This window comes from Aotus nancymaae, unplaced genomic scaffold, assembly GCF_030222135.1.
Source record: "Aotus nancymaae isolate 86718 unplaced genomic scaffold, 86718_ANA_hifiasm-v0.15.2.pri h1tg000012l, whole genome shotgun sequence".
In the NCBI taxonomy this organism is placed as follows: Eukaryota; Metazoa; Chordata; class Mammalia; order Primates; family Aotidae; genus Aotus; species Aotus nancymaae.
In genome coordinates this window covers 37,888,930-37,901,265 of record NW_026988423.1, presented here as the reverse complement: position 1 = coordinate 37,901,265, position 12,336 = coordinate 37,888,930, and the positions used below count along the sequence as shown (strand labels likewise).

The window sequence follows — 12,336 nt, the reverse complement described above, 5'->3', positions numbered from 1 at the left end:
TTTGTCACTGGTTGGTCAGAAACACAGATCACAACCTGGAGCTTTCTAAAGGCCTCTGAAGTGGGGTAGTCTTATGGGACTGAGCACTTAACCTGCAGGATCTGATGCTCTTGGAACACTCAGCTGATGTCCACCAGAGAACTGCTTAGTGTGTGAAGAACCCCCCACCCCATGACATCTAGTGTCAGAAGGGTTGTGTTGAGTGACTCTGTGAGAGTAGGAAAAATAGTTTCTTTTGTTCCTATCTTTCCAGACATGGCCATTGCTCTTTAAGCCATTCATCCAGCAAATGAAGAGTAACTACCTGGCATGGGTCAAGCACTGTTCTAGGACTTTGGGATGCACAGCAAATAAAGCAGACTAAGAGTCCTATCCTTAGGAAGCTAACATACTAGAGGAGAAATCTTATAATACACAGAAAACATAGCATGTAGATAAATTTTATAGTATGTTAGAGCGACTGGAGCAATATGGGAAAAAGGAAAAAGTCATCAGTCCATCAGACGATGGAGACTGGGATTATGGGGAAGACAGCTGTAATTATAAATAGGCCAGTCTTGCCAGGTCTCACTGAAGGAGGTCACAGGTGAGCACTGATGTGAAAGGGGTAAAGGAGTTTGGAAAGGGCATTCCAGGCAGAAGGACTGGCTGGTGCGAGACCTCAGGGCATGAGTGAATCTGCCTGGTTTATTCAAGCACAGTCAAGAGGAGGCAGAGTGAGGCTCAAGCAGAGTAAGCAAGTGGGAATGGAGTGGTAGGAGACGTGGGAGGAGAGGTTTGTAAAAGATGAGGGACCTTATTGGGGAACCCAGTTAAGTAAGCCACACAGTCCTCTGTAAGAAGTCTGGTTTTTACCCTGAGTTAGATGAGGAACTCATTCAGATTTTTAGCAGAGGAGTAGTGGGACTCCTTTGTTTCAAAGGACATTCTGGTTGCTAAAGCTTAGAGGCAGAGACCAGTTAGGAAGATACTGCCATAATCCAAGCAGATGAAGGTAGCTTGAAACAGGGAGATTGCAGAGGAAATGATAGTGGAAGATTATGACTGCAGTTGAAGGCAGGGCCACCAGGATGGCAGAATCAGGTGAGGGAGAATGGATTCAAGGAGGACTCCAAATTCTTCGATCTTTACAATTGGAAGGATAAATTTGACACCAACTGCAATGGAGATCTATGGGTAGAACAGGGCTTTAGGGAGGGATCAGGAGTTTCCTTTGGATGTGTTGAACTTGAGATGGCTATGGGGCATGTTGAATACACAGTTGGGTTTGTAATGAGATTGGAGTGTGTGTGTGTGAGTGTGAGAGTTGCTGGCATATCAATGACATGTAAAGTCACAGGGCTGCATGAGATCACAGGAAGAGGAATGCAGCAAGGGAAGAGAAGAGAGTCCAAGGTGCAGCTCTGGGGACCTTCAACTATAAAAGGGAGATGATTACATAGAAGCATGACGAGTTCATTTACGGTGACATGTGGGTCAGGTGGTAAATGGGTCAAGGAAACAACCTTGCTTGGCTTGCAGACCTTAAGTTGGTACAAAGGTCTTGACCACATGCCATCCCAAATTACTGCAGGACACAATTAAGGGAACAAAGGCAGTGCTATTAAAGTACCAACCCCATTTATAGCAGTCCCTTAAGTATTTAGTGCTGGGGCATGAAGAAAAACCCGAGAAAGGGAAGTGAATTCTATGTCCACAAACAATTTGCATCATAAGGAACCTTAAGATCATTTAAGCCAAACAGCTTGATTCACAAATGAGAAGGCTTGTGGTGTGGAAGTAAACTGATCTAATCAGGCTCACACAGCAACTTGTGGCAGAATCAGGTACAGAAATGAGGTCTAATTACTTCCAGGCAGTGCACTTTCCTCTATACCTTCTTCTGTCTTGCAGGAAGTTTACTCTATCACACGAAAGAAATGGTATTCTGATAGCATCTCTTCTCAGCCTGTGATGGCAAGACTTGGATCACGGACACAATCAAGGGGCCCCCTGGGTGGTCCAGGGGCAGCCTGGGCTCCGCTCCTTGGCTACTTAAACTTGTGTCTCGGGAAGTGTGCTTTCTGCCCAGGGCCAGCTCAGAGGAGGCTGGGTGACTGCAGAGATGCATGCCTGCAGTGTTAGGAGTGTCAGATGGTGAGCAAGCCTGTAGCAGAACTCTCCACTTAAGGACCTCCCCACATGGCCTCACTATTTTTCTTGTAGTCAGAGCACCACCAAGGTTAGGGTAACGTGCCTGGTGAGGGGAGTGGATGTGGGCATGAGGTAGGTCCCCACAGCCTTTAAGAAGACACACCCAAGAAGTGGTGCCTCACAAAGGAAGGGTGCTCAATGAGTACTTGTGGAATAAATAGGGCCTCGCATAGAAAGGGTGCTCAGTGAGTACTCATGGAGTAAATGGGTGCTCCATCTAAGAGAAACAGCTATATCAGCAGGTTCGCTAGAGAGGAGGGAAGCCAATGCCTTCTAATGACCCATATGACTTTGGGCAGCTTGGTTAACCTCTCCGGAACTTAGTGTTTCTGCTTAGAAATGAGATTGGAGGTCCCAACTTAGATCTATGGGAGAAGGCTGATTGAGAGTCATCAGGGGAAGCACGGGAGGATTTTCAAGACAATCTCAGAGTAAGCATGGAACAACATTGCCACCACTGCCAAGTCGAAGAAAGGCTAAGCATACTAGCAAAGACATGGAATAAACCCAAATGCCCATCAATGATAGAGTGGATAAAGAACATGTGATACATATATACCATGGAATACTATGCAGCCATAGAATGGAATGAGATCATGTCCTCTGCAGGGGCATTGATGAGGCTGGAAGCCATTATCTTCAGCAAACTAACACAGGAACAGAAAACCAAACACCGCAAGTTCTCACTTACAAGTGGAAGCTGAACAATGAGAACACACAGATACAGGGAAGGGAATAACACAGAATGGGGCCTGTCAAGGGGGGCGGGGGTTGAGGGAGAGCATCAGGATAAAGAGCTAATGCATCTGGGGCTTGATACCTCAGTGATGGATTGATAGGTGCAGCAAATCACCATGGCACATGTTTACCTATGTAACAAAGCTTCAAGCCCTGCACATGTATCCCAGAACTTAAAATTGGAAAAGAATGCTGTGGAGCTCAGAAGCACTGTGCCTGACACACAGGCACTCGATAAATGGTAGTCATTTAAAAATTAAAAAAATAAATATTAAAAACAAGCATATGTAAAAAAAGAGAAAGGGCTGAGTGTAAGTCAGGAGGGGTGCTTTGGGAAGCACAGCCCCCATTGCTCTGTCCCGTCCTCTTGACTGGAAGGTGCTGGGGTAAGCCAAGCAAGAGGTGGGGCGCAGCAGTTCCTTCTCGACTGGAGTCATTTACACCGCTTTCCTTGCTGTTTGGTGTGCACCCAGCTGCATCTGGCATGGAGAGACAAGGCTGCTGACACAGGCAGATGAGATCTGCGGTGTAAAGCCACAGGAGAGAGGACGTTTGACAGATCCCTTCACAATTACTTTCATTCTTCCCAATGTGATTGGGAGGCTTGCACCAGTTCCTTATGAGGCCAGAGGGAGCGTCGCCTGCAGCAACCCAGATGATTCCTGCGGGCTGGACTTGCAGCGTGGGGGCAGGTCAGCCAAGGCCATGGCTGCTGAGCTAGCAGGGGTCTCTCTCCAAGGGCATGGAGCCCTTTCTAAAATTGCCTAACTTGCTCCATTTGGGAAGCTGAGGGCAGAAACCACCCTAGATCATTATGCGGAAAGTGCAAATAAAGGCTCAGAGAAAGAAGATATTGACATCCAATGGCTCTTATCCATAGTCTTTTTGCTCCAAGTGTGGTTCCTAGACCAGCAGCATGGAAATGAAGGACCCCAGGCTGCACCCACGCCTATAAACTCCCACTGATTTGTACCCAAACCCAGCCCAAGCACATTCTCTTCCAAGTAGCCTTTTCTGGCCACTGTAAACAATAAAAACTCTTTCTCTGCTACCTTCCAGAGCAATGGTTCTCAACCTTGGCTGCACGTCAGAACAACGTGGGCGAGCTTACAAACAACCCCAAGGTTCAGGCCTCACTCCCTAGAATTCTGATGTAATTGATCAGGGTAGAACATCACATATTAATATTTTTAAAAGCTTCCCTGGTAATCCTAATATCTAGTGTTGGAAAAAACTATCTTAGAGCCTGCATTATTGGTTCTGAATCATTTTGAGATTTTTTTTTTTTTTGAGACGTAGTTTCGCTCTGTCACCCAGGCTCCAGCCTGCAACCTCTGCCTTCAGGGTTCAAGCTATTCTTCTGTCTCAGCCTCCCAAGTAGCTGGGATTATAGGTGCCCACCACCACTCCTGGCTAACTTTTGTATTTTCGTAGTAAATGTGGGGTTTCACCATGTTGGCCAGGCTGGTCTCTAACTCCTGACCTCAGGTGATCCACCTGCCTTGGCCTCCCAAAGTGCTGGGATTACAAGCATTACCCAGCCTGAGATTTTAAGGATTTACTCTTTCAGTGGTCACTTCTACAACTGTCTTTACATTGTTGTCACCATAATCAGAAAGATAACTTGAGGACAGGAATCATCTCTAGTTCCCAGAGTCAGTGCTTATGACCAGGTGGGAGGAGCCCTAGGAATCAGCTCCCCTGAACTCTGTTCTTGCAAGCATCACTGGCTGTGTGGCCTGGGGTGGCCACTGGACTTTCTCAGCCCCAATTTCTACTCCACAAAAGAAGGCTGCAGTAGATGACCCTATGAGATGCTGCCTACGCTGATGTTTTATAATTCTAATGAGCACTTCAAAAACGGGCATTGATTTCAGCATGGTGTTCCATCCTGGTGCTCCGCAGAGGGAGGTGCTGAGCTGGGATTCTCCCCTCTGAAGCTGTGTCTTCTCAGTCTGGTGTCAGGCTTTCCTGGGGCCCTCTTCACAAAGCCTTAGCACAGTCCACAGGGCCTCTTGGTCCTCAGGCCCTCAGGCTGGGCTAGTGGGCAGCGGATAATGGTCCTCTCTGTTTTGACCCTTACTTATGGAGCAAGGGGGAAATAGACACACTTTAAAATCAGCAGTCACAGGATGCAAATGGGAAGTGGGAAAAAGACCATCATGCAGGAAAAAAAAAATTTACCCAAGAAGTCAGTTGCCTATTGGGTTTGGAAGAAAGAAAGTGGACTAGTGAGGGCACTATGGGAACCTCAGATTCAAACGGAGAAGTGTGATCTAGTGCAGAGGCAGGCAGCCATCCCGAGCCCCGCACAGGGCCAGCTGTGGAGGCGTGCAGCAAGTGCGTTCCCTTGCCTTCTGCCCCAGGACGGCACATGGGCAGTGACGTTTGCTGATTAAACAGTAACCATTCTGTTTGGGGTACCAGGGTAACATTTTTCGGCTTATGTGGCTAGCACAATGCCATGCACTGTTTCCTGCAGCCACTGCTTCCACCGATTTTATCAGGGATGACTAGAGCCACCTCATTGTTTCTTCTGCCTGCTAGCGTTCCCACACTGTTCTCCCAGGATCCTTGTCTCAGGCTCATTTGAAATAATGATAAAATAGTGTTGCTAATCCATCCACAGATTTCCCGAGGGATCACGACACCAGAGCAGGTAGAGGAGCAGAGGCAAAGATGGAGAGACCATCTCCTGCCACAGATCATGCTGGAAGCTTTTGGGGATTAGTGAGCTCATGTCAGCAAAGCCCTCTGAGCCCCCATGCTCATTACCACTGAGCATTTTGGAGGTGCTTTTTATGTGCCAAGCCATTTGCAGGCATTTGGGAATTAACCCTCTCAGGGTTCTGGGGAGTTCTTTGTTCTATTCTTTAAAACTCAGAAAAAGTAATTCAAGAATTTAGACTGAATGGAGGGTGAAGGCCTGTGGCTTTCAGTTTCTCTTTGCTATGGACTGTGGGACCTGGCAGAAGACACTTTCTCTCCAGGGGCCTCCGTTCTTTTAAACATTGGAAAGGAATGATAATATCTACGTTTGTCACACCACAGAATGTGTGGGTCCAGGGTGCTATTGATGGAGAGGAACATTTAGAAAATAGGAAGAAATATCTTGCTAATGTAAGATATTATTATTCTAACATTGTGCTTTCAGCTGAGTTGGTTGATACTTATTAGAGAGGCTACTTTTGTGCCTGGTGAAAACCACAATCCTTAATCTCCAGGGGAAGAAAATGGTGCAAACTTCCAACCAATAGGTCTTAGTCCTCAGCCCATTTGGAAAAGAGGCCTGGGAGTAATTAGAAAGGTCTGCCGAGAGTGTGGAATCAGAACTCGCATGTTCAGTCACTACTCCTAGCGGCCAGGCTTCATGCGGCCTTCGTGGAGGCAGAGAGGAAGTGGTGATAGTTACAATTCATGTCGTCTTTCTAGCAGGCAAGAGAAAACCTTTGTCCTCTTCCTTTTGGGGGCATCAGTTCCCATCTTTGCTTATTTATGGTTAATGTCTGTGAGACAGCGGCACCGGAGGCCGATGTCCATGGGTGGCAAAGAGAAACTGAGCGGTAGGAAATGTGAGGCTGAGACCGGGTTTCTGGGACAAAGTCTGAGGTGTAAGTGGAAGATGGGTGTGGGAGAGAGAAACAGTGAAGGGTCAGCGTGCAGGAAGAGTGAAGTGGAGAAGATTAAGCGGATTGAGGGAGGAGGAGGACAGGCCCATTTGGTGTCAGGAAGTTCCCAAGTAGGCACTGAGCTTCAGCCAGACTCAGCCGTCAGAACAAGCGTGGGCTCTGGGTTCTCCCTGGGTGTCCTCCCCTTCGAGAGTCTGCCTGGTAGCCAAGCTCACCTGTTGAAGGAAACCAGGAGCTGACCCTGCAAGGTCCCCTTGTCCCTGCCCAGGTGGCTTCCTGCCCCCTTCCCTCCAGGGCCAGCTCCAAAACAGTATCCATCTCAAAAGGCCAGGTCTTTATTCTTTCCCAATAAGCAGGGAAACTCTTAATAGATACTTGAAGAAGATGGTATGACTTTCCCATTTTCTTAGAGAGGGAATTTTGGGGTTTGGTGAGGTCAAGGGTCCTTGCCTGAGGTCATGTGGCGTGTGGCAGTGGGAGAGTCTGCAATCGCCTCAGTGCTGACCTCTGCACGGCCCAGAAGCCTGCTGCTCAGCCCCTGTGCCTGCTACATTCATTTTTCCTGTCCCCTTGGGGGTGTCTCAACCTTTCTTAGTCTGTCACATGTAAGGTGCCTGTTGGCCATTTTTGCTTCTGTATTTTAATGGTTTGGACTAATTCCCATTTTATTTTTGTATTTATTTTAACACAATCACTTATAATGAGACTAATGACATTTTGTCTCCATGGTGGCGCATTTTAATTTGGTCTAGAAAATGTCAAAGCGATCAGGCAATTTGGTATCTCAGAAACACAAAACCTAGCAGGGACGGTGGTTCCTCTCTTCGTCATTCCATCTTCCTTGTTATCTGCTAGCTCCTGGGGCCACCCTGTCCCATTTGGCTGCTTCTCAATGCTGGGGTGGATGAAGATCAGCAGAAAAACTTCGCTGCGACCAAGACGGGGGCTCCCACGGCTGACTCCGTCCAGTAAGTGCGGTTGGCACAGTTAATCAGATCTCAGCACTCACACAAGTCTGTTATGGAAGTGGGGCAGTCTTTTTCTGATGACATTTCCGTATCCATCTTTGTCCTTCCTCCATGCCAGGGGCTTCCTCTGCTCCTGCCTACACTCTTCTTTCTCTGGCTTTCTAATTCTTTCCTTGAAGATAGGGTCAGCAAATGTATTTTGTGAAGGGTCAGATAGAAACTATTTTAGACTTTTTTAACCTTATACAATCTCTATCTCAAATTCTTCTTCTTATTAAAACTCTTAAAACTGTAGGCTGGGTGCGGTGGCTCACTCCTGTAATCACAGCACTTTGGGAGGCCAAGGTGGGCCAGACACCTGAAGTCGAGAGTTTGAGACCAGCCTGATCAAGGTGGAAAAACTCCATCTCTTCTTAAAATACAAAATTAGCCGGGTATGGTGGCGCATGACTGTAATCCCAGCTATTTGGAAGGCTGAGGCAGGAGAATCACTTGAACCCAGGAGGCGGAGGTTGCGGTGAGCCGAGATCGCACCATTGTACTCCAGCCTGGATGACAAAAGTGAAACTCCGTCTCAGAAAAAAATTGCAAAAAATATTTCTTAGCTTGCAAACCATATGAATTGTCAGGAAGCCTTGGATTTAGGGGTGCTCAGTGAAAGTGTTCTAGGGGATTTGGATTGAGGGGCTTAATCTAGTTTCTTTTCAGGACAGGTCTACCTTGCGTCACAGAGCCGCAGATAGCGACTTTCTCGAGGTTAGGTGGCAGGTCAGTTCTCTGACGATGGAAGATACGGCGAGTCTCCACAGAGTTTGGTTTCGTTTGAGAACGTGGGACCTGGGGCTGGCTGAGTCTTCCTCAGGAAGCCGGTCTTGGCCCATCTTTGAATCTGGAACTTTCTTATCCTTGTCTTGCCTCTTCTCCTCCTCTGGCCTTCCTTGCCCCACACTTCTGGCCATCTATCTTCTCTACACCTGCTTCGTCCTTGAGAAAAAGGAGATAGATTGACTCTGCAGATGGGGCCAGGTCTGCTTTCCCAGCTTTGAGAGCAGCTACATTTATCTTTTCTTCAGAGCCCAGGCTTGCTCCTCGGAGGCTCATCTTTGAGATGGAAGTCAGAGTGGTGAAAGGGAGAGATTCTTGGTGTGGCGAAATCTTTAGTTGAAACTGGAGGAGCTCCTAGCATGACCCGGATAGATCCCATGTCCCAGGAATTGCCTTGTGCGGGCTTCTCTTTAGAAACCACTTTATCAATCTCGTTGCCAGCTTTTCCATGTAGTAAGAATACTTTATCTCTATAAAGCAGCGATAAGTGGACAGTATAATATATTTCACTTTTAATAAGGTGTTGCCAGTTGCACACACTCTGTAGAGCAATTAGTGTCGAAAGCTGCTAAGCTATGGAGGAGCTGCATTTGGGTGTTTACATACTCGCAGGATTTATAGCTGGGCTTGGAGGAGCTGTGGCCACAACACGGAGGGTGAGGGAGGGGTTGTTGACCAGCTGAGTTTAACTCCACTGGCCCTGCATGTCTCTAAAGCTTCTCAAAGACCGGCTTTGCCTTGTATTATGATGTTGGGTTTGGGGGCTGTGGGTAGTGATGGGTCAACAGAGCTCATGGGTCTGGAGAAAGAACATGGGTTTAGGGATCCCTAAAGATCTGAGTTTCAAACCTATCTCAGCCTCTTAAAGATGACTTCTAGGCCAGCACATTTTTCTGAAACTCACTTGCTTGTATGCGAAAAGGACATGAGAAAATCATCATGGAGCTTAGAATAGATCCTCTTTGCATTCCCGGCCCTCAAATCCCCCAAGTCCTTTCAAATTGTGGCAATCCTGCCCCATCAATGCTAATAAGGAGAGGGGAACTTTTTCAGAAATCAAGTCCAGGCTAGATTGTGCATCTTGTCCTGAATACCTTAGCCAGGAACTGTCCCGATTTTAAAACTGAAAGCCCTGTATCTTGAGAGCTCTCAGTCCCAGGAAAACCAGGATGGCTGGCCCTCCTCAGTCCCATCCAGAAGGTCTTCTCCTGTCATAGGTGAGGGGCTCACGTGTTGCCATCACCTATGTCTCAGGAATTCTGGCCACACATTTCACTAGACATAAAACATAGGCAGCAGCACGTATCTCCTGGGAAGCAGAATAGTGTTATCTGTCCCCAGGCTAGGAAGCTACTGGCCCAGCACTGCGGTACCAGAGGACTTGGACTGAAAATCAAAGGATCTGGCTACAACATTCTTACCTTCCTTTCTTCCCTGGAAATGATGATCATTTAGGGAGAAGAGGTATTTGGTTTCTTCCTTCCTGTACAGTTACATGTTTTGAGGCTCTGCCTGGGGATTCATATCACATCCCACTCAGAGCATCCCTCCATCCAGCTCATTCCAGCTCTGGTCATGACCTCAACATTGCTCCAGGTGGGGCGAGGGAGCAGCCCCTCCTCCTTTTCCAGGGAACTTGTCACCCAGTTTGGATGAGGACGCTGGGGTATGGGAACAGCATGCACTGCATCACCCCGCCTCGGCCACTGGCCAACCACCCTGCCTCTGTCTGTCCCTTTTGCAGGGTGGCAGCTGGAGAGGGGGTGGGCTCTAAGCTGCTGCTCTATGGTGTCATTTCTCACTTGGTAGAGAACACATGCCTGGGGAGAGCATACCAAAATTCACGTGGTGCTCGTCAGTCAGCTGTTGAGACAGCGCTCAAGCCTGGGTACCGTGTCTCTCGAGGCAGAGTTGCTGCTGGCTTCTTTTCTGGCATGCTTCTACCAAAGGCCGACTTGTCCTCCATAGTCAGAGATGCACTTTGGGCATCGGAGGAATGTGGGAGAGTGAACCACTGAAGGAAAGGGGCTGAGAGGAATGGCTGGGTGGGGGAAGGGATAGGAGGCAGCAGCAGGCCTGAAGAGGTGGCTGTGGAGGAAGGAAAGGCAAGAATGAGCACAGACTTGGGGCATGTTGCGGGGCAGAAAGGATGCTGGATCAGGACAGAGGGGAGGGAGAGGCAGAAGTGAGGATTCGGGGCCGTTGAGTAGGGAGAGCCGCTCGGAGGCCTGGAGTGCCCGGCAGTGGAGGTTCTGTGACTCACATCAAAGTTGGCCAGTGCACCCTGGGGGGGATCTTAGTCAATACTTGGCTCAGGTGGTTTGAAGCTCCTCCCCCTCCTCCCCTCTCCCTTCCCTGTGACACCAGCTCCCCTCACAGTAACCTGCAGGCAGTGGGAATGGACTGACTTTCCCCAAGTAGTTCCTTATCAAGCCAATTGGGATGGGGGAAGTGTGGTTTCATTTGATTTACAATCCTAGAGTTAACCCCGTGGAAATGTGTCTTTTTTTTCTTATATAACAAGACAGCTTTCAGAAGTCAGTTATCTGATTTAAAATATTTCAAATGTTTGTTGGATGCCTACTTCATTTAAGTTTTGGAAGGGATGGTAGACCAATATAAAAGGGTCATGTAATTAATTGGATTTGACCGTGAAAGCATAAACCAGGGATATAATTAATTAATTTTGCAAGTGTGATTAGGTCATTATGTGTGTTTGGATTTCACTAGCCACACTGTACAGTGAGGGGCTCCTTAGGAAGTCTTCGATGAAGGGGAACATCGTCCCCAGAGGGAGCACACAGTTTGCGTGGCCTGTGGACAGCTTATAGAAGCTGGACGGGTGAATCTGATGCTTGTCTGTCTCCACGTTCTGTTTTTGGCAATCCCTTATTATGGGTAAGGAGCTTAGCCCACACTGCACAGTGTGGGTGGTGGGGGCAGGGGGAGATCGGTGCTCCCCAGCACTCTCTGTCCCAGCAGCATGGCTAGTGGGCCTCGGTGCCAGAGCTGCCACAGGTTTTGTTTTTCCTTTTCTGCTAGGACTGTCTCAGCTCCAAATCTCCTGTCCCACGCCCCCATCTGCCTGCGCCAGGGGCTTTGGGCTGTGCACTTACCCTCTTCAAGCTTCCTAATTGTGAGGAGTCATCTCCCCTCCCTACTCAGACTCCTCCCTCTCTACTTTCCTGCCTTCTTTCTCAGTTCCGTTAAGTCTCTGGGTTTGTTCTCAAAATTCGGAGGTTTCTATTTTCACACCTCAGTAATTGGTGCTATCCGTTGAAAGTAACTCTTGGAACTTCAGCCTGCTGGGGTCAGGAAGAACTGAATTGAATTAAGGAAGTAGAAATTGGCTAGATGCAGGAGGAGGACTTGGGCTGGGTAATTTTCCTCCTGTGCAGGAGCTGCCATGGGAGCTGGCTGGTGGGCACCTCGCCTTGTCTCCTGGTCCCTTAATGGGAGCCCTGCAGGGGAGGGGGTAGGAAGGCGGTGAGGATCCTTCCTGGCCTTGCCCTTGGTCCAGGGCATGACACAGGAGACTCGAGAAATATATGCAGTGCCAGGAAAAGGCATTATGTCAGTGAAATGACATTGGAGCGATTAACTATGCAAAACACCCTCTGTTTTTAATAGCATAATGGCCAGGAGAGAAGCTGACAGAAGTCAGGATTCTCTTGGTGACGGCAGCTAATCCATTCATCGTTCATGCCAGGGTGGCAGACACAGCCCCACTGACCTGGGTCTCAGTGAGGCAGGTCCGGCTCCCGCTTCCTGCTTGCAGACGCTGTGTGCTAGTGCCGAGATGAGAGGAAATAGTGATTTTTGCTATTTCTCCTTTGATGTTTGGAATTGAATTAATCCTTCAATTTAAAAAAAATTAGCCTGGCTCAGTGGCTCATGCCTGTAATCCCAGCACTTTAGGAGGCCAAGTCAGGTGGATCATGAGGTCAGGAGTTCAAGACCAGCCTGGCGAAGATGGTGAAACC

General features: G+C 48.2%; 1 protein-coding gene across 2 annotated transcripts in view; it reads left to right on the top strand.

The window, feature by feature from the left end:
• Positions 1-12,336, top strand: part of OPCML (opioid binding protein/cell adhesion molecule like) — a 1,160,549-nt gene that overhangs the window by 20,089 nt on the left and 1,128,124 nt on the right. The window lies entirely within an intron of this gene.